General features: G+C 43.8%; 1 protein-coding gene and 1 long non-coding RNA gene across 2 annotated transcripts in view; one reads left to right on the top strand and one right to left on the bottom strand.

The window, feature by feature from the left end:
• Window positions 1-190, top strand: part of LOC105485962 (uncharacterized) — a 38,814-nt gene extending 38,624 nt beyond the window's left edge. Inside the window, exon 3 of the long non-coding RNA XR_011614922.1 lies at window positions 63-190. This is a non-coding gene — a long non-coding RNA (uncharacterized lncRNA). The remainder of the gene's footprint in view (window positions 1-62) is intronic.
• The window catches only part of LOC105485963 (high mobility group box 1), a 154,523-nt gene that overhangs the window by 20,784 nt on the left and 112,750 nt on the right, over window positions 1-20,989 (bottom strand). The window lies entirely within an intron of this gene.

Here is a 20,989-nt window from a genome sequence, read left to right as displayed (position 1 = left end):
ACAAACTTTCATGTAGCTATACATTCTTCAGTGGCTAGAACTGAACTTTGGATCTTTTTCAGAGGGATTTTTTGATGGAGGAAAAAAAAAACAACAACAACAAACACGGATGAGATTAGAAGAGGATCTGCTACAACAACAGAAAAAGAGAATGCCAAGAAGGGGAAGAGTGAAGGCTGGAGAGCGGAGCCAGTGCCAAAATGTTCCGAAGCTACATCTAAGAAAGGTGGCCTGAGGGAGACTGCAAGCACTAACCGCTAAGCTAAGGCTTAGATCTTATCTATGTCCAGAAGGAGTAATAAGAAAGAATGTGTATCTCCAAAAGCTGAAAGATTTGGAGAGGACCCAAGGCGGAGGCCTGGCATTTTTCTAAATTGAGATGCCAATCCCATCACAGTTTAGGACTGTAAGATTCAAGGATGGAGACTGGCTCCCCCAGTGGGGCAAAATCAGTGGATGGGACTCAGCACATCTGCCATCGTGATGAAAACAGTAAACTTCTACTGAGGCTCCGCTCTTGAAGCGTGCCTCTGTCAGACTCCAGTTATCCAAGGCTGGTGCTCAGGGGAAAAAGGACTCAGAAGGCCAGGAAGCTACTGTCTTACTCTGCCTGATATGCCAGCTCCATGTAGGTATTCTTAAGTCTTTTTTTTTTTTTTTGACATGGAGTCTCGCTCTGTCACCAGTGCAATAGTGCCTCTTGGCTCACCACAACCTCCGCCTCCCAGGTTCAAGCGATTCTCCTGCCTCAGCCTCCTGAGTATCTGGGACTACAGGTGTGTGCCACCACACCCAGCTAATTTTTGTATTTTTAGTAGAGATGGGGTTTCACCATAGTGGCCAGGCTGGTCTCGAACTCCTGATCTCAAGTGATCCACCTGCCTCAAGGTATTCTTAGTCTTAAATGTGCTACTGTAGACACATAGTATTGTCACATAGGTTAATATTTTTCTTGGAGAAAGAACTGAGGGAGGACAACTGAAGGTACTCTTTCAGGCAACATTTTCACTTAGGAAAGTTCTAAATTTAGTTTGTATCCATTCCACATCCCTCCTCCTCTGCCTTTCTCTTTTCCCTTCTCTCCATTGTCTGAAAGATTAAGTAAAACAAAAACATACACACAAAAGCAACAGGGAGATGAAGATGGTGAAGACCAAGCTCATGTTTTATTACAGTTAGCAGACAGTGGTGCTCAGGCCGCAAGCGTCTATGGTGGGGCCAGGAGGGGGCAGAAACTAGGATTTATTGGGCATTCGCCATCTGCTAGGATCCTAAATGCTTTACCTCATTATAATTCTCACATCAAGCCTTTGAAGTGGGTGTTATTTTCCTTATTTTACAGGTGAGGAGATTAAGGTTGCCTAAGCTTACCCAGCTAGTGATCCAAACCCGTCTTTCTGGCTCTGAAGCCAAGTCTGACCTGACACCTTCCATGTGTGTCTCTTTCCTATTCCCACCTTTGTCATTAAAACCAACAGTATCAGAAAGATGCACTCCAAAGGCAGCAAATGACAATGGCAGCGACTTCAAGGGTCTTTGCGGGAAATAAAAAAAATAAAATAAAAAATGAGGTCTTTACCAATTTTTGTTGTTGTTGTTTAAATAGAGACAGAGTCTTATTCTGTTGCCCAGGCTGGAGTGCAGTGGTGCGATCATAGCTCACTGCAGCCTTGACCTCCCGGGCTCAAGCCATCATTATGCCTCAGCCTCCCAAGTGTCTAGGACTACAGGTGCACACCACCAACTCCAGCTATTTTTTTTTTTTTTTCCATAGAGACAGGGCATAGCTATGTTGCCCAGGCTGGTCCTGAACTTCTGGCCTTAAGCAATCCTCCTGCCTCGGCCTCCCAAAGTGCTGGAATTATAGTGTAAGCCACCATGCCTGGCCCTTTACCAATTATTGAGGAGCAATCGTCTTAATGTTAAGATGACAGGTCAGAGAATATAGCCAAGGGGTAGCAGCCCAGCACTCCTCACCCACAGGTGAGTGATCAAAGCAAACACAAGACTCCACTCCATTCTGCATCCACCAGGGCTTGGAAGCCTGGCATGGCCATAAGGTTGCCATGTGAATCACCTTTGTGCTCATCATTAAAACCTTGTCTGGGGGTCCTGTCACTCAGTTGCCTGGACCAGAAACCTGAGTATCATCATTAACTCCTCTCTTTCCCTCACTCCCCGCAACCAGCAAACCCTCCAGTCCTAGGGATCCTGCCTCTTTAACGTGTGTCTCTGATCCCTGTCACTTCATTTCTGAGGCCACCTTCTCCTGCTCACTCTACTCCAACCCTGGGCCTTAGTATTAGGAAACTCTGAGTGATGTTTCTAAGGTAAATTATGACATTATGATCATGATATTCCTCTGCTTAAATAATTCCTGCATGACTCCCTGTTGCCCACAAGAGAACGTGCAAATTTCTTTTTTTTTTTTTGAGTCAGGGTCTCCCTTTGTCACCCAGGCTGGAGTACAGTGGCATCATCTGGGCTCACTTCAGCCTCTGCCTCCTGGACTCAAGTGATCCTCCCTCCTCAGCCTCCTGAGTAGTTGGGGCCACAGACACGCACCACCACACCCAGCTAATTTTTAAACTTTTTGTAGAGATGGTGTCTCACCATGTTGCTCAGGCTGGTCTCAAACTCTTGGGCTGAAGCAATCCTCTTGCCTCAACCTCTCAAAGTGCTGGGATTACAGGTTTGAGCTACTGCACCAAGCCGAATGTTCAGCTCTTCGCAGAGCGTCCTAGGCCACTCATGCTCAGGCCCTGCTTCTCTGTCCTGCCCATGCTCCAGCTCCCATCCTGAGCCACTGGGAGGTCCTGGGATGGTCATGCTCCCTCAGGCCTTGATGTCTTTCCAGCAGGATGACCCTACACCTGTCCAACTCGTGCTTTTCTTTCAGCTCTGAGAAGCTGCCCCTGACCATCCCATTCAAAGCCTGGCTCTGGGAGAAGCAGTCCCTTGGTGCCCTCCATCCCAGTCTGAGCTGCCCCTCCTTGGCAATGTCTCCAGGGCCAGGGACTGCACTACCCAGGCATCTGTGGCCTTCTCCTCTGTAAGCCCCTCCAGGGCAGGGTGTGCTTTCTTCCCCATTTTCCCCAGCATCTAACCTCCAGGAGCCACTCAGTTCATAATTAAATGTCTAAAATGATGGCCGGGCACGGTGGCTCATGCCTGTAATCCCAGCACTTTGGGAGGCCGAGGTGGGCGGATCATGAGGTCAGGAGATCGAGACCATCCTGGCTAACACAGTGAAACCCTGTCTCTACTAAAAAAAAAATTACAAACAATTAGCCAGGCGTGGTGGCAGGCGCCTGTAGTCCCAGCTACTCGGGAGGCTGAGGCAGGAGAATGGTGTGAACCCGGGAGGCAGAGCTTGCAGTGCGCTGAGATCTGGCCAGTGTACTCCGGCCTCGGCAACAGAGCGAGACTCTGTCTCAAAAAAAAAAAAAAAAAAAAAAAAAAAAAAAAGTCTAAAATGATAAAGTGGGGAAAGTAATGAAGGAATGAGAGTCTATTAACGGCTTTGCTACCAACTGCTCTATACATGCTACTAAAACTCTGTGAAGCAGGATGCTATTTTGCCATCCCTGAAGTAGGATCTTCACCACGTTCCTCACCCTCCATCCCCCAACAACTGCTATTCTGTCTCAGGGACTGGGATGGGTATAAGAGCTTATCATATTGTTTTGGTTTTTGTTTTCACCATTGAGAAAAAATGGGCCAGGTGCAGTGGTTCACGCCTGTAATCCCAGTACTTTGGGAGGCCAAGGCAGGAGGACTGCTTGAGCCCAGGAGTTCAAAAGTAGCCTGGGCAACATTGTGAGACCCTGTCTCAAAAAAAGAAAGAGAAAGAGAGAGAGAGAGAAAAAAAAAAGAAGATAAAGACAAAGAAGAGGAGGAGGAGGAGGAAAGAGAAGAGAAGAGAGGAGAGGGGAGGGGAGGGGAAGGGAAGGGAAGGGTGGGGAAGGGAGGGGAGAGGAGGGGAGGGAAGATGACATGGAAGTGGAAATACACAGTGCAATCTTTTATTCTATAGATTACTCTTCTTCTAGGAGACAAAGAGCCAAGGGGATAAACAGCCAAAGGACCTCTCACAGCTGGGTACATATGCAAAAAATGGGAGATAAGTATTAATATAGCAAAGAGTGAAGTATTTCGTGGAAAACATTTCTTTTTTTCTTTTCTTTTTAATTTTTTTTTTTGAGACAGAGTCTCACTCTGTTGCCCAGGCTGGGGTGCCATGGCGCAGTCTTGGCTTACTGCAGTCTCCACTTCCTGGGTTCAAGTGGTTCTCCTGCCTCAGCCTCCCAAGTAGCTGGGACTACAGGTATGAGCCACCATGCCCAGTTAATTTTTGTATTTTTATTAGAGAAGGGGTTTCATCATGTTGATCAGGCTGGTCTCAAACTCCTGACCTCAAGGGATCCACCCATACTGGCCTCCCAAAGTGCTGGGATTACAGGTGTGAACCACTGTGCTCAGCTGGAAAACATTTCAAATGTACTTTTAAGATGAGTAAGATGAGGGACCCTAACTCCCATTTATAACATAGGAAGGCAACTTGGGAGACACTGGGGGCAGCCCCCAAAGGGCACCAGGTCAGCGTGCTGCAGCCATCACAAAGCCACCAAACTGTGCAGTGTCACTGGGAAACAGAAAACACCACTGTCCTGCCTTGAGTACCTACGACTTTTTTCAGAGCCAGGGGTTCTTTAGAGATGGGCAATGAAAATAATCAAGTGCATGCTGAGACTTATCAATAAAAATAGATTTATAAAGAGAAGAAAAAATAGCAGATCTGCAATCACTGACATCAAAGGAAAAGCAGGAGCATGAGGAAGATTATTCAGTCATGAAAAGCACAGGTAGGGTGAACCTATAAGAGTAGAAATAGTGGAATTCCTTAAAGTTTGACCAAAGTAACTTAGGGACACTTATGGGGAAAATATTACAGTATCTTACAATAGTATTTTAAATACTCTTTGCTATTCATTAGACTAGTAAGTATTAGTTTAAGAAGATTTATGGAATTTTAGAACACAGTTATAATCAAATCCGGCACCCCTATGTCTTAGATGAAGGAAATTGGGTCTAGAGAAGATCAGTGCCTTGCCCAGGGCCATACATCACCTTACAGCAGAGCTAAAGCTCGAACTCTTGATTCCTATTAATGCTTTTTCTATTAGATTATTTAATATGAAAACACTATGACTGATGATAGAGGCCCAAGGTAGAGACGTTGGAGACAAGGCCAGATAAATAAGGTATTGTTAAGGAAAACCAGGAATGTTGCATGGCACTACCCTAAAAGTTTGAGGCTGACATGGTACAGCAACCATGCTCTCTCACAGAATGGCCCTTTGCATCACGGTCAGAGGCAGGCGTCCAGTCTGGTCTGCTGATCTGAACCCACTTCGATTTCTTACTCCCTCGAGCTCGAATCACCCATACGGCCCCACATGGGCAGTGCATTGGCTGGTTCACTTTGCTGCATTCCCTTAAAGGTTGGATGTTCAAGTCAATTCCAGCCATTCTAGGAATGCTGAGGTCAATGGAATTCTACCAACACTTGCCGGCCCTGGGGGACAGGAGACAGCTGCCAATGGCAGTGGTATGGATGATGGGAGGGCTGTCCATCCTGGAAAATGTACTGCTGCCACAGCCCAGAATCTGGTAGTCTGAATGCTTAGTATCCAGGAAGGCTGGGAGTGGAAAATATCTTAAGTATTCCTTGCCTCTTGGCACCAGGGAAGCAAGAGAAGAATAAAGCAGGGGAACCTGTTGGACAGGACGGTCAAGGCCACTCTTGCTGGAGGCTGTCTGCTGCTAGAAGGAGCTGGATGGTTCTTCCTCCCCAGCAGAGAAGAGAGCAGGACCAGAGAGACTAGAGTGAACGGGATGCCTATTTGCCAAGACCTCCAGGGAAGTGCTGGGAAATGCTCTGTCTCTGAGAAAGAGCAAACTTGAGCTTTGTTGCTCTGGGTTGGGGTGACGTTTACAAATGCCTAAACAACATGATCATGGGAAGAAAGGGAAGCTGCTCCAACAGATACAGTCTGCTGCAGAGGAGTGCTGCCTGAGGGACTGGACCGCATTCCAAATGTTGGATGCGGGAGGGGAATAAAAACCTCATTTCACCTTTTTCTTCATGCCGGTCTTATTTCCTCTGGGTCATTTTATTTTTATGAAAGAATTGTAACAGGAGAAAAAAGAATACAAGGAACATGATAGGGAGAGACCTGAGCCGGAGAGCTGAAAGGCAGAGATCAGTGCAGGTGAGTGTGAGAATGTAGTGAGTGTGGTCTTGTGTTTTGGGGAGAGATCCTGGTATCCTTCTCTCCAACACTCTGTGGATGGAAGTGGCTTTTCCAACTACCTACAACATCTACACAGTAACCACCTATACTCTTCAGAGGCCAGTGCCCCTAGTTTGCCAGGCCTGAGCACTGCACCCAGTGAGTTCTGCTCTCAACACTTGGTGCCTTCATCTGCAAGGAGCGCCATGAAATACTTGGCCAAGAGCAGACTAGGAGAGATGGCTTTGTTGAACAGGCTTCTTTGCGTGGTGATGGAATGGGATGCTGTTTCACATATCCTTCCCTCAGGAACGTTCTGGGACTCATTTGCATCTATGCAGAGGGTTGCAGAAAAAATAAGCACCTGAACTGAATTCTGACTTGATGATGTCTACCAACCTATATATAAACTTTGTGTAATTCAATATCCAAGACATAGAGTATTCTTTTCCTTGTAAGAGGGAAGCAAGCTAAATGACTTTTTTCCCCCCTTACCATTTCCTCCCCTTTTTCTTTCAAAAAGCTGCTATATCTATTTTATTTTATGGGCTAAAAAAGGTTGCACCACATTTGGTATTCCACAAAGGGGAAATGGAAGAATTATTAAATAGTGAAGGAAAACAGTATTGCTTGCTTAGAAAATAAGACATATGAACCCTTAAGAATGGGAAAACACCAGCTACTATGGCAGGCAGAAGACATTTTGCCAAATTTAGAACCCACTTGAAAATCACGGGTTCTAAGTTTAGAACTGAACGAAAAACTTGAGCTCACATTGCATTTGGCATTGGTTTAAAAAAATTCTAAACTACTAATTAAAGGGAAAAAAATTATACTCTTAGTAGTTCTAGAGGCTGGGAATTATTTTCAAACAAATTCTTTATTGGCTCAATGGAGGGGCGTGCACTTAGTCAGAAAAGAAACAATTTTTTTTCTAATTAAAATTTCCTTACAAAACAATGATTTAAAATTGAGGGGAAAAATCATTTGCCAAAGTCTTTAAAGAGTTACAGAATTGTTGTGTAACCTTCTTTGAACCCAACCAAATACACCAGGTGGTCATACAAACTTTATATACTAAATAGTGTATAAAACAGACACCATTAATTATAGCCAAAGAGTAAACTTCAAATAATAAAAATCCAATAAAAATTGAAACTATCACTAAACAAAACAAAAACAAACTCTTACCAGCATTTTTATTTTCTAATTTGGATATTATGATAGTTATTGTAACATCACTAAAATGGATCTGAATTGCTGCTATGGCAATAATTACAAAAATTTTAGACGCAAAAGATTCAAAGTAGTAAACAGACATCCACTGGCTTAATGTGATTCCAGGTAGCTGTCAACCTTTTCTTTTCTTTTCTTTCTTTTTTTTTTTTTTTTTGAGACAGGGTCTCTCTCTGTTGCCCAGGCTGGAGTGCAGTGGCCCAAACCCGGCTCACTGCAGCCTTGCCCTCCTGGGCTCAAGCGATCCTCCCATCTGAGCCTCCTGAGTAACTGGGGCTATACGCATGTGCAACCTTACCTGGCTAATTTTTCGTTTAATTTTTTTTTTTTTTCCTGATAAAGGGTCTTACTATGTTGCCCAGACTGGTTTTGAACTCCTGGGCTCAAGAGATCCTCCTGCCTCAGCCTCCCAAAGTACTGAGTTTACAGGTATGAGCCACTGTGCCCAGCCAACTTTTCAATTATGGGAAACTTACAGATATCTTACGCTGTCCTCCACACACCTAACATATATACACACATACAGACATGCATACACATACATCTATACATATAATAATAATGGCCTAAGAGGAGGACCTGAAATGAAATAATTTTAGACAAAAGGTTAAACATGGACATTCAGTGCAAATATTCAGCACAGCAAGCATTCAGAAACACAAATGTTGGGAAAAGTAATTTTTCCTTTCTGTTGATTGCTTTTGAGTCTAAATACAATTTTGGGCGACTTTAAGGGGGCAGGCTTAGCAACTGGTGGATTCGACACTCTTTCTTCAGAAACACCATTAACTCAACAGTACAAAACCCTAGAACTTTAATTTCTAGACACTTCTAAAGACTCTCGTTGAAGGCTGGTGCAGTAGTATGTGCCTGTAGTCCCAGCTACTCAGTAGGTTGAGGCAGGAGTCACTTGAGTCCAGGAATTTGAGACCAGCTTGGGCAATATAGTGAGACCCCCATCTCAAACACATGAACAAACAAAAAAACTCTTAACTCTTATGGAAGGATATAAAATTAATTCCTAAGTTAACTATTTTCTTAACAAGAAGATGCGGTTGTACTGGTGGGAAGAGGACAGAAATTTAAAGTTGTAAAAGCAAAAAATACAGCATGTGTAAGTGGAAAAGGATTTGTTTGGAACATATTTTTAACTTGCTGGTTTTAAATAATCTGAGTTACACAGTAGCTGTGTATTTGAACTAATAGCACGTGTGCTCTCACTAGGAGGAGGAACAGAGGTTAACACTATTAAGATGTGTGCCAAAGTCAGGATACAAATAGATTCCTTGGCCCGTTGTGTCACTCACTTCTGAATACATGTTCTTGGGCACAGTCTTCTATCCTTTTAAATGACCAATTCGAATGGAATTTCTTTATTTTATTTATTTTTTTCTGAGATGGAGTCTCGCTCTGTTACCCAGGCTGGAGTGCATTGGCAAGATCTCAGGTCACCGCAATCTCTGCCTTCTGAGTTCCAGCAATTCTCCTGCCTTAGCCTCCTGAGTAGCTGGGATTACAGGCAGGCAACACCATGCCCAGCTAATTTTTGTATTTTTAGTAGAGATGGGGGTCTCACCATGTTGGCCAGACCGGTCTTGAACTCCTGACTCCAAGGGATCTGCCCGCCCTGGCCTCCCAAAATGTTGGGATTACAGGCGTGAGCCACCGCGCTGATCTCAAAAAAAAAAAAAAAAAGCTGGAGAGTTTGCTGATGTCCAGATCCTGACTGTCTGCCCCAAAGCCCCCAGATCCTTCAGTTGTCTTCCGGGCATTTTCAATTCTTTGACCTGTAAATTTTTTTCACAGAAATAATAAGTGTTTAGTGTTGCCAAGAATCAGGTATCCCAAATACTTTGCCATTACGCCTTCACCAAGTGTGAACCCAGGTTTTAATATTTTCCCTTGCCTTATCACTGTAGGTCTTGGCTCTAAAAAGAGTCATAGTTAAGTATTTCAATTAAGAATTTAGGAATTCGGGCTGGGCGTGGTGGCTCATGCCTGTAATCCCAGCACTTTGGAAGGCCGAGGTGGGCAGATCACTTGGGGCCAAGAGTTTGAGACCAGCCTGGCCAACACGGCAAAACTCCGTCTCTAATGGAAATACGAAAATTAGTTGGCGTGGTGGTGCTCGCCTATAATCCCAGCTACTTGGGAGGCTGAGGCACAAGAATCACTTGAGCCTGGGAGGCAGAGGTTGCAGTGAGCTGACATTTCGCCACTGCACTCCAGCCTGGGAAACAGAGTGAGACTCTGTCTGAACAACAACAACAACAACAAAAATTAAGAATTCGGCAAATAAAAAAGAATTTAGGAATTTGGGAGGCTGAGGTGGGAGGATTGCTTAAGCCCAAGAATTTGAGGCTGCAATGAGCTATGATCACACCACTGCATTCCAGCTTGGGCGACAGAACAAGACCCTGTCTCTTAAAAAAAAAAAATTTTTCAGGAAATGATATGCAAACTTGATGTTGGTAGGTAGGCTTTCCTGAAGACAGGTGCGTTTCTCTGTGTGTAGGCAAAGGTACACTGCTGGAATTCAGCAAAAACGTAGCTCTAATTCCCTCTGTCATGCATTCCTCTAGATATCTCCACCTGGAACTGAATAGACACCAGAAATAGTGTCAGACATATATGTTCAATTCATTTTCAACAAAGTTGGTAAGACATTCAGCACGAAAAGGAAAGACTTCTTCTTTTTTTTTTTTTTTTTTTTTTTGAGATGGAGTTTCGCTCTCGTTGCCCAAGCCAGAGCGCAATGGCATGATCTTGGCTCACTGCAACCTCCGCTTCCCGGGTTCAAGCGATTCTCCAGCCTCAACCTCCTGAGTGGCTGGGATTACAGGCGCGCAGCACCAGGCCCGGCTAATTTTTTGTATTTTTAGTAGAAATGGGGTTTCACCATGTTAGCCAGGCTGGTCTCAAACTCCTAACATCAGGTGATCCACTCACCTCGGCCTCCCAAAGTGCTTAGATTACAGGCGTGAGCCACAGCGCCCAGCCCATAGGAAAGACTGTTTTCAACAAATTTTACTAAAACAACTGGGTAGTCATATGCAAAAAGAAACAAACCTTGAGGCTGGGCGTGGTGGCTCATGCCTCTAATTCCAACACTTCGGGAGGGTGAGGCAGGCGGATTGCTTGAGCCAGGCTGAGCAACATGGCAAAACCCCATCTCTACAAAAAATACAAAAATTAGCTGTGTGTGGTGGTGCGTGCCTGTAGCCCCAGCTATTCAGGAAGCTGAGGAGCTGAGGTGGGAGGATCATCTAAGCCTAGGAGGCACAGGTTGCAGTGAGCCATGATGATGCCACTGAACTCTAGCTTGGGTGACAAAGCAAGACCCTATCTTCTCAAAAAAAAAAAAAAAAAAAAAAAAAAGAAATGAACTTTGACTTTTACATCATGCTATACACAGAAATCAACTCAAAATGAATGCAAGACCTCAGTGTACAATCTAGAAAACTCCCAGAGTTAAACAGAGGAGAAATCTCAGGACACAAAAAGCAAACTTTCATAAAAGAGAAAATTGATAAACTAAACCTTGTTAAAACTTAAAAATTTGCTCTTAGAAAGATATTGGTGGCCAGGCGCGGTGGCTTATGCCTGTAATCCCAGCACTTTGGGAGGCCGAGGTGGGCAGATCACGAGGTCAGGAGATCAAGACCATCCTGGCTAACATGGTGAAACCCCGTTTCTACTAAACATACAAACAATTAGCCGGGCGTGGTGGTGGGTGCCTCTAGTCCCAGCTACTCGGGAGGCTGAGGCAGGAGAATCGCTTGAACCCAGGAGGCAGAGGTTGCAGTGAGCTGAGATTGCACCACTGCACTCCAGACTGGGCAACGAGCAAGACTCTTTCTGGAAGAAAAAAAAAAAAAAAGAAAGATATTGTTAAGTAAATGAAAAGGCCAGGCACAGTGGTTCATGCCTGTAATTCCAGCACTTTGGGAGGCCGAGGTGGGAGGGCTGCTTGAGCTCAGGAGTTTGAGACCAGCCTGGGCAACAGAGTCAGACCTCACCTCAAACAAAAATTTATTAATACATTGAAAAGAAAAAAAGAAAATGAGAAAAGATAAAGCATAGAATGAAAAAATATTTGCAATACATGTAATGGACTGGTATCTAGAATGTATAAAGGACTATTACAATTCAATAAGAAAGCAATGCAATTTTTTCAATGGGCAAAAGACAAACAGATGCTTTCTAAAAAGAAGTTACATGAAAAGACACTCAATATTGTTCGTTATCTAGAAAACACAAATTCAAACCACAATGAGATGCCACTACACACCAATGAGAGTGGCTCAAGATAAAATGATGACAATACCAAGTGTTGGTGAAGATGTACAACTGCTGACAGGAATGTAAAATGGTACAAGCACTTTGGAAAACTGACAGCTTCTTTAAAAGTTAAACATGGGCCGGGCGCGGTGGCTCAAGCCTGTAATCCCAGCACTTTGGGAGGCCGAGGCGGGCGGATCACGAGGTCAGGAGATCGAGACCATCCTGGCTAACACAATGAAACCCTGTCTCCACTAAAAAAAAAAAATACAAAAAAATTAGCCGGGCGTGGTGGCGGCGCCTGTAGTCCCAGCTACTCGGGAGGCTGAGGCAGGAGAATGGCGGGAACCCGGGAGGCGGAGCTTGCAGTGAGACGAGATCGCGCCACTGCACTCCAGCCTGGGCGACAGAGCGAGACTCCGCCTCAAAAAAAAAAAAAAAAAAGTTAAACATGGCCAACTGCGCTGGCTCACGCCTGTAATTCTAGCACTTTGGGAGGCTGAGGCAGGCGGATCATCTGAGGTCAGGAGTTCGAGATCAGCCAGGCCAACATGGTGAATCCCCATCTCTACTAAAAATACAAAAATTAGCTGGGCATGATATCGTGGGCCTGTAGTTCCAGCTACTCAGGAGCCTGAGGCAGGAGAATTGCTTGAACCTGGGAGGCGGAGGTTGCAGTGAGCCGAGGTCATGCCACTGCACTCCAGCCTGGCCAGGTGACAAAGTGAGACTCCGTCTCAAATTTAAAAAAAAAGAAAAATAAAAAAGTTAAACATACACCTGCCATTCAACCTTGTCATTCCACCTCTGGGTATTCAGCCAGGAAAAATAAAAATATATGTTCACACAAAGACTTGTACAGCAATATTCATTGTAGGTTTATTTGTAATAGTTAAAAACTAGAAGCAAAGCAAATGCTCAACAACTGGCCTAAACCAATTTGTTTATGGCATAAACAAGTTGTGGTATAGTCAAAAGGTGTCATGAGTCAGTAGTAAACAGGAGTGAACTACTGATGCTCACAACATGGATGGCTCTCAAAATCTTTATGCTTAGTGAATTAAGTCAGACCTACTCACAAAACTACATTTTATATGTTTTCATTTATAGAAAATGCAAACTAATCTGTAAGTGGCAGAAAACTCAGTTGTTTTCCGGGGCAGGCGTGGAGAAGGATAAGGGAAAAGAGAAAATTTGGGGGATGACAGGAATGTTCTGAACTTTGGTTGTGGTGGGTTCATGGATGTGTACATTGGACTGGCTGGGTGCAGTGGCTCACGCTTGTAATCCTAGCACTTTGGAGGCCAAAGCGGGAGGATCACTTGAGGCCAGGAGTTTGAGACCAGCCTGGGCAAGATAGCAAGACCTCATCTCTACAAAAATAAAAATGAAAAAATTAGCCAGGCAAGGTGCACATGCCTGTGGTCCCAGCTACTTGTGAGGCTGAGGTGGGAGGATCTCTTGAGCCCAGGATTTCAAGGTTGCCTTGAGCTATGATCACACCACAGCACTCCAGCCTGGGCATCAAAGCAAGACACTCATCTCCTATACAGAACAAAACAAAAACTCCTTGAATTGAGCCAGATGTGGTTGTGTGCACCTGTAATCCCAGCTGCTTAGGAGGCTGAGGTGGGGGAGGGTTGCTGAGCCCAGGAGTTCAAGACCAGATTGTGCAACATAGTGAAATGTCATTTAAAAAAAAAAAAAAAAATTGGGAAAATGGCTGTAATAAGCATCTAATAAATGCTAGCCATTATTAAAAAAAAAAAAAAAACTCAATGGCACACTTTAAGTAGGTGCAATTTATTGTATACAACTCAGTAAAGTTGTTATTTTAAAAATCTCCCATTGAATGTTTGTCAGGCCACTCAAACTTCACATTTCTCCAACTGAGCTCCTGATCTTCTGTTTGTCTTCTTGGTTAATGTTCTCTTTCTTGGCTAATGGCCTCATCATCTACCTAGTCAGCGAAGCTAGATAGCTTGGCAATCAACTTTACTCTACTTTCGTTTGTATCTTTCAACTCTTTCTCAAATTCATCTCTAACCTTGTTTATTTTAAATGTTGAAGTGTTTTTTATTGTGGTAAAATATACATAACATAAAATTTACTATTTTAACCACTTATGTTTTTGAGATGGAGTTTCGCTCTTGTTGCCCAGGCTGGAGTGCAATGGCGTGATCTCGGCTCACTGCAACCTCTGCCTCCTAGGTTTAAGCCATTCTCCTGCCTCAGCCTCCCGTGTTCATCCATGTTGTAGCCTATGTGAGTATTTCCTTCACCTTTAAGGTGGAATCATATTCCATGGTATGCAGAGACTACATTTTGTTTCTCCATTTATCTATCGATGGACAATTGGGTCATCTCTAATTCATCACTGCTACTACCCTAGTTTAAGGTCTCATCATCTTTTGCCTGGACTGTTTCAATGGGCTATTCACTGCCATCCTTACCTCCTTTTCTCATGCACCTTCTAGCTTGCCGCCAGCAGCGTTTTTCTAAAGCAATGATCCCGTCTCTCCACTGTTCAAAGACTTTTGTGTGCAATTTCAAAGTCAAAAGGGATTATACTTCTAATGCTGTTCTGCAGTTTGCTTTTTTCCATTCTCCTTTTGAACAACTCTAATTAGTGGAAATTTCTTTCTTATTTTAATCCAATATATATTTCCTGGTCACTCCCTCCCATTGGTCCTAGCTGTGTCCTCCAGAGCGACACTGAATATTTCCCTTTTCTTTTTCTTTTTTTTTTTTTTTGAGACAGAATCTCACTCTATCGCCCAGGCTGGAGTGCAGTGGCACGATCTCGGCTCACTGCAAGCTTCGCCTCCTGGGTTCACGCCGTTCTCCCGCCTCAGCCTCCCGAATAGCTGGGACTACAGGCGCATGCTGCCACACCCGGCTAATTTTTTTTTGTATTTTTAATACAGACGGGGTTTCACCATGTTAGCCAGGATGGTCTTGATCTCCCGACCTCGTGATCCGCCCACCTTGGCCTCCCAAAGTGCTGGGATTACAGGCGTGAGCCACCCCGCCCAGCCAATGTTTCCCTTTACTATCTGGCAGACAACCCTTTAATATATGAAGATAACCATCAGTCTTCTTTTTCCAGGCCTTGAGTCATTCCTCAGATAATGTGGTTCCCAGACCCTAGCTGCTTTTCTCTGATTGTGGTCCAGTTGGTCAGTGTCCTTATCAAAACAGGATGCCTAAAACAGAATATAATCATCTAGACTCTACAACCATCTAGAGTGTCCTTTGCTGTTTTACTACTATAACCCAGGCTAATACGCCTTTAACTCAAATTTTAAGTTTTAATGTTGATACATATTAACTTGGAGTCAACTCAAACATTTAGGGTATTTTAAGAAATACATTTTTATGACACTATTGGGCACCTGAAGATGGGGTGGCCAAAGGAAGGAAAAGGAAAATAATTGAAGTTAAGAGAGCATTTTTTTTTCCTTAGCAATTTTGCCTATTTATTCAATGTTTCTTGCTCCTGATAGCAGACGCAGATCATCTCCACACCAGTCCTCCCCCCAGGCTTCATATCAGTAATGTACCAAACACCAAGGCCTAGTAAACAACTGCCTTTCCCATGACCTGCCTAGACTCACAGCCTGGCACATGGGCCTCCCCCCTGCACCAGAAGTTCTACCCCTGATACCTATGGGATACCTGCGGCGAATGATTAGAAGAAATGGTAGCAATTGCCATAAAACACACACAACCAGGAAATGCATTTTTGCAAAAGTACATGGCAGTTCAGACACTGCGTATCAAATAAAAACCTCACCTAAAAGTGTTAGGGGAATGGACTAAGAAAGCAGTGTCCTAGCTTGCCTTTCTCTAGGCAGCTAAAAATCTAAGCCATCCAAGGGGGAGATTCTTTATTAAAAAGGTGTTGCATCTTTGTCGTTGGCTTTTCAAAAGTAAAATACAGTATCTTCAATGGGTAAGGAAGAGGATTGCTTTTCCAGGCAAATTTTCTTGAAATGTGGAGTCATTTAAGAGGGTAAGACTCAGTTGAATGTGTTTTGGGACTTTTTTTAATGGTCAACTTCAGGCTGGTGGCTATTTACTCTTCCACACAAACATTCCTTCCATCAGATCAATGCTCACTCCTCGCAACACACACACCACACACACCCCCCACCAATATTCCCATCATGCCCGGAGCCTCACAGTAGTGGCTCTTTTCTTCTCTTCTTAGAAATTCAGTGCTTATAGTCCTCTACACATGTAAGCCATCCCCTCCCCAGCCTTCAGTCTTTCTCCCCTTCAATTATAAACTGAGACCTTGATCCTCAGTCATCTCTTCATTTTCCAAAATGATCCCCTATCTCTTTCGGCTGGCTCCTTCCTCTTCACCTTTCGCTATAACCAGGACCCTTCAATGCAGAAGACATACTTGTCAATACAACTGCACCCACCCTGCCCTCTCTTCACTCACACTGAACACCTCGAATGATTATGCCACGCTCATTCCATTTTTGGATCTACCACTGATTCTCTGTCACCTGGGCTGGAGTGCAGTGGTGCGATCTCGGCTCACTGCAACCTCCGCCTCCCCGGTTCAAGCGATTCTCCTGCCTCAGCCTCCAGAGTAGCTGGGATTACAGGTGCCCGCTACTACACCCAGCTAATTTTTTTTTTTTTTTTTTTTTTTTTGTATTTTTAGTAGAGATGGGGTTTCACCATGTTGGCCAGGCTGTTTTTTTTTTAACTTTCATTTTAGGTTTGGGGATACAGGTTTGTTATATAGGTAAATTTTGCATCATGGGGACTTGCTGTACAGATTATTTTGTCACCTACATAATAAGCATGGTGCCTGACAATAGTTTTTTGATCCTCACCCTCCTCTCAGCCTCCACCCTCAAGTAGGCCGCAGTGTCTATTGCTCCCCTCTTTGTATCCATGTGTACTCACTGTTTAGCTCCCACTGATAGATGGGAACATCCTGTATCTGACTTTCTGTTCCTGCATTAGTTCCTTTAAGGTAATGACCTCCAGCTCTATCCATGTTGCTGCAAAGGATATGATCTCATTCTTTTTTATGGCTGGGTAGTATTCAATGGTGTATATGTACCACATTTTCTTTATCCAGTCTACCGCTGATGGGCATTTAGGTTCATTCCATGTCTTACGCTATTGGGAAGAGTGTGGCAATGAACATACACAGGTGTGTGCGTCTTTATGATAGAACGATTTCTATTCCTTTGGGTATATACCCAGTAATGGAATTGCTGGGTGGAATGGTAGCTCTGTTTTAAATTCTTTGAGGAATTGTCAAACTGCTTTCCACAGTGGCTGGACTAATTTATATTCCTACCAGCAGCGTGTAAGCATTCCCTTCTCTCCACAACCTCGCCAGCATCTGTTGTTTTTTGACTTTTTAGTAATGGCCATTCTGACTAGTGTGGGATAGTATCTCACTGGGGTTTTGATTTGCATTTCTCTTCCCAGCTACTCGGGAGGCTGAAGCAGGACAATCACTTGAACTCAGAAGGTGGAGGCTGTAGTGAGCCGAGATTGCACCACTGCACTCCAGCCTGGGGAACACAGTGAGACTCCATTTCAAAATATATCTTCCCAAAGTCAATTAAGACTTTTTGTTGGACAAGTTTGATGGTCTTCTCTCGGAATTTATCTTCTCAATGACTTTTCCTTGTCCCCCTGGGATGCAGCAGGCATGGGAGGGGCTGGAGAGGGATAAGAGCTGTGGTGGGTATCAGGAGAGATGGCTGGGCTTGCTTCCTTTGCAAGGTTTCCATCACTCACTCTATCCCTTTATGCCCCCCACTACCCCATGTCTAGCTATAGAGTCAGACACAATTTCAATGATTCTTGCCCCAAATACACAAATCTAGAAAAAGGGATCAGCAAATTATTATTATTGTTATTATCATTATTATAATATTATTGAGATGGAGTCTTGCTTTGTGGCCCAGGCTGGAGTGCAGTGGCGTGATCTTGGCTCACTGCAACATCTGCCTCCTGTGTTCAAGAGATTGTCCTGCCTCAGCCTCCCGAGTAGCTGGGACTACAGGCATGAGCCATCATACCAGCCTAATTTCTGTATTTTTAGTAGAGACAGGGTTTCACCATATTGGCCAGGCTGGTCTCGACCTCCTGACCTCAAGTGATCCACCTGCCTTGGCCTCCTAAAGTGCTGGGATTACAGGTGTGAGCCACTGCACCCAGTCTTTTTTTTTTTTTTTTTTGAGATGGAGTCTTGCTCTGTTGCCCAGGCTGGAGTACACTGGTGTGATCTCAGCTCACTCCAACCTCTGCCTCCTGGGTTCAAGTGATTTTCCTGCCTCAGCCTCCTGAGTAGCTGGGATTACAGGTGTGCACTACCATGACCAGCTAATTTTTGTATTTTTAGTAGAGACAAGGTTTTGCCATGTTGGCTAGGCTGGTCTCAAACTCCTGGTCCACCTGCCTCGGCCTCCCAACCTGCTGGGATTATAGGTGTGAGCCAATGTGCCCAACCTGCAATCAGCAAATTCTTCACCCTGAAGGTGGGTTCAGAAATCATCCCAAACCCTTTGGGTTTTCCTACTAACTACAACTGAATGATAGGTGTGCTTAGGTCTGAAATGGGTCTGTTGCATCTCTGATCTCCAGACTGGGTGGCTCTTCACCAGAAAGTCTCTCGATCATTACTTCTCAAAAATTGCAGCTCTCACCCTTCCTTCATTTTGCCCTTCCTGTTTCTCTTTTTTCTTGTTTCAAACTGAGTTTCTCTTTGTATCATGCAGCCTCATAGTCTGACCCAATACTGGTCTTTCCATTGTCATGAACATTTCCCAAACCACATTTAAAAACCACAATACCCTTTTCTCGTTCTCGTAGAAGCACAAGTATGAGAAATAAACCTTCATTAATTGTAGATTCCCTCTTCTTTAAAAACCGTATTTGGGATCATAAGACCAAAAAGGAACCTTGAAAAGTCAATCCATTAGTTACATCACATTTAAATAATTATGTGACTTTGTTTGAAGAATTAAGAAGACTGCTGAATTCAATTAAACAAAACTAAACCCTGCCCCAAGCCACTGGGATTTGGTTAAAGTGATTCTGAAGCCTGTCTGTCAATCATCCAGCCACCTGAGTTCCTCAGGCCTGGGGGAATGTGTCTCTCCAAAGTTCCTGTCCTGGAAGCTTAATTGCCAATGTTAACAGTATTAAGAAATGGGGCCTTTAAGAGATGATTGGGTCATGAGGGCAGAGCCCGCAGATATAAATTAATGCCATCAGGTGAAGTGAGTTCCTGAGGGAGTGAATTAGCTCTCACAGGAGTGAGCCCTCTGGAGATGAGGTTGTTATAAAAGCTAGCTTGGCTCACTCTTGTAGTCTCTTTTGCATGTGCTGCTTGTCCTTCTACTTTTCCACCATGTTATGAAGCAGTACGAAAGCCGGCACCAGAAGCTGCTGCCATGTCCTTGGACTACCTGGCCTCCTGAACCATGAGCCAAATAAACTTCAATTTATAAATTACCCAGTCTCAGGTATTCTGTCTTAGCAACAGAAAATGAACTAAGATACCAGGAGATGCAAGTTGAGTATGATATTCTTGTGTGTGTGTTTTAAGAGACAGGGTCCCATTCTGTTGCTCAGGCTGGAGTGCAGTGGTGCGATCACGGCTCACCTCAGCCCTGAATTCCTGGGCTCAAGCGATCCTCCCCACTCAGCCTCCCAAATAGCTGGGATTACATGTGTGTGCTGCCTCACCTGGCTAATTTTTTTTTTTTTTTTTTTTTTTTGAGACAGAGTCTCATTCTGTTGCCCAGGCTGGAGTGCAGTGGCATGATCTCAGCTCACTTCAACCTCTGACTCCTGGGTTCAAGCAATTCTCCTGCCTCAGCCTCCTAAGTAGCTGGGATCACAGGTGTGCGGCACCACACCCAGCTAACTTCTGTTTTTTAATTAATTAATTTATTTTTTTGAGATGGATTCTTGCTCTGTTGCCCAGTCTGGAGTGCAATGGCATGATCTCAGCTCACTGCAAGCTCCATCTCCCGGGTTCAAGGGATTCTCCTGCCTCAGCCTCCTGAGAAGGTGGGATGGGGTTTTGCCATGTTAGCCAGGCTGGTCTAGAACTCCTGGCCTCAAGTGATCTTCCTGTCTTGGCCTCCCAAAGTGCTGGGATTAAAGGTGTGAGCCACTGCACCCCGCCTACACCTGGCTAATTAAAAAAAAATTTTTTTGTAGACATGGGGTCTCGCAGTGTTGCCCAGACTAGTCTTGAACTCCTCCTGAAGTGATCCTCCCTCCTTGGTCTACCAAAATGTGGGATTACAGATGTGAGCCACTGTGCCTGAGTATGATATTCTAATAAATGAATTGGATACCCTAAAGAGCCACAGGTTAAATGGAAAGTCACCATCAATATAAAAAGCTAGGAACCTTCGTCAAATTACATACTTTTAAGATATATATATATGTAAATTTTGATGTGGAGGTATCTGTGGATAGCTCCATGCATTTGAATGATTTAGAACAAGAGTTATTAACCTGAGGTTTGGAACCATCCTCAACTGTGTACATTTAGTTTAGTTTAGAGACAGATTCTTGCTCTGTTGCCTGGGCTGGAGTGCAGTGGCTGGAGTTCACTGTAACCTAAATGTGTACATTTTTACAGTGCAAAGGCTCATTGCTTTTATCAGATCCTTAAGGATCTCCAAAAGGCTTAAGAACCACTGTTTTAGAAGGGAGGCAAGATTAAAATCAAGATATTATTTTATATATTTATGAATGCATTAAATAGAACTAAAAAACTTCCATTTAAGCAATAGCAAGATAAAAGGTTGATTGTTGTAAATAATCATCACATAATTAGTAACCACATTTAAATACTAATAGACAATATTATTTCAGCATTTCAGGTATGTATCAACAAGTATTTACCTTAATATACATGCAAGTACATCAGGGAAGGAGGTGTTCAGATACAGATTTTAACCTGGATTGCAAATTACTGGTAAATTTACTTCCACTATTGTTTAAAAAAAAAATCCATCAGGTAATGTAAAGGCAATACCAAATACAAATCAAGTCACTAGTGAACATAGTTACAGCTACATTCAGTTACAACACCTCATTTTCTCGTATTAGATAAGAAAAATAAATGATTGTACATGCTTTATAGCAGATTGATTAAAAGATATACT

This window comes from Macaca nemestrina, chromosome 16 (genome assembly GCF_043159975.1).
Source record: "Macaca nemestrina isolate mMacNem1 chromosome 16, mMacNem.hap1, whole genome shotgun sequence".
Classification (NCBI taxonomy): Eukaryota; Metazoa; Chordata; class Mammalia; order Primates; family Cercopithecidae; genus Macaca; species Macaca nemestrina.
This window is presented reverse-complemented; position numbering and strand designations above follow the sequence as displayed.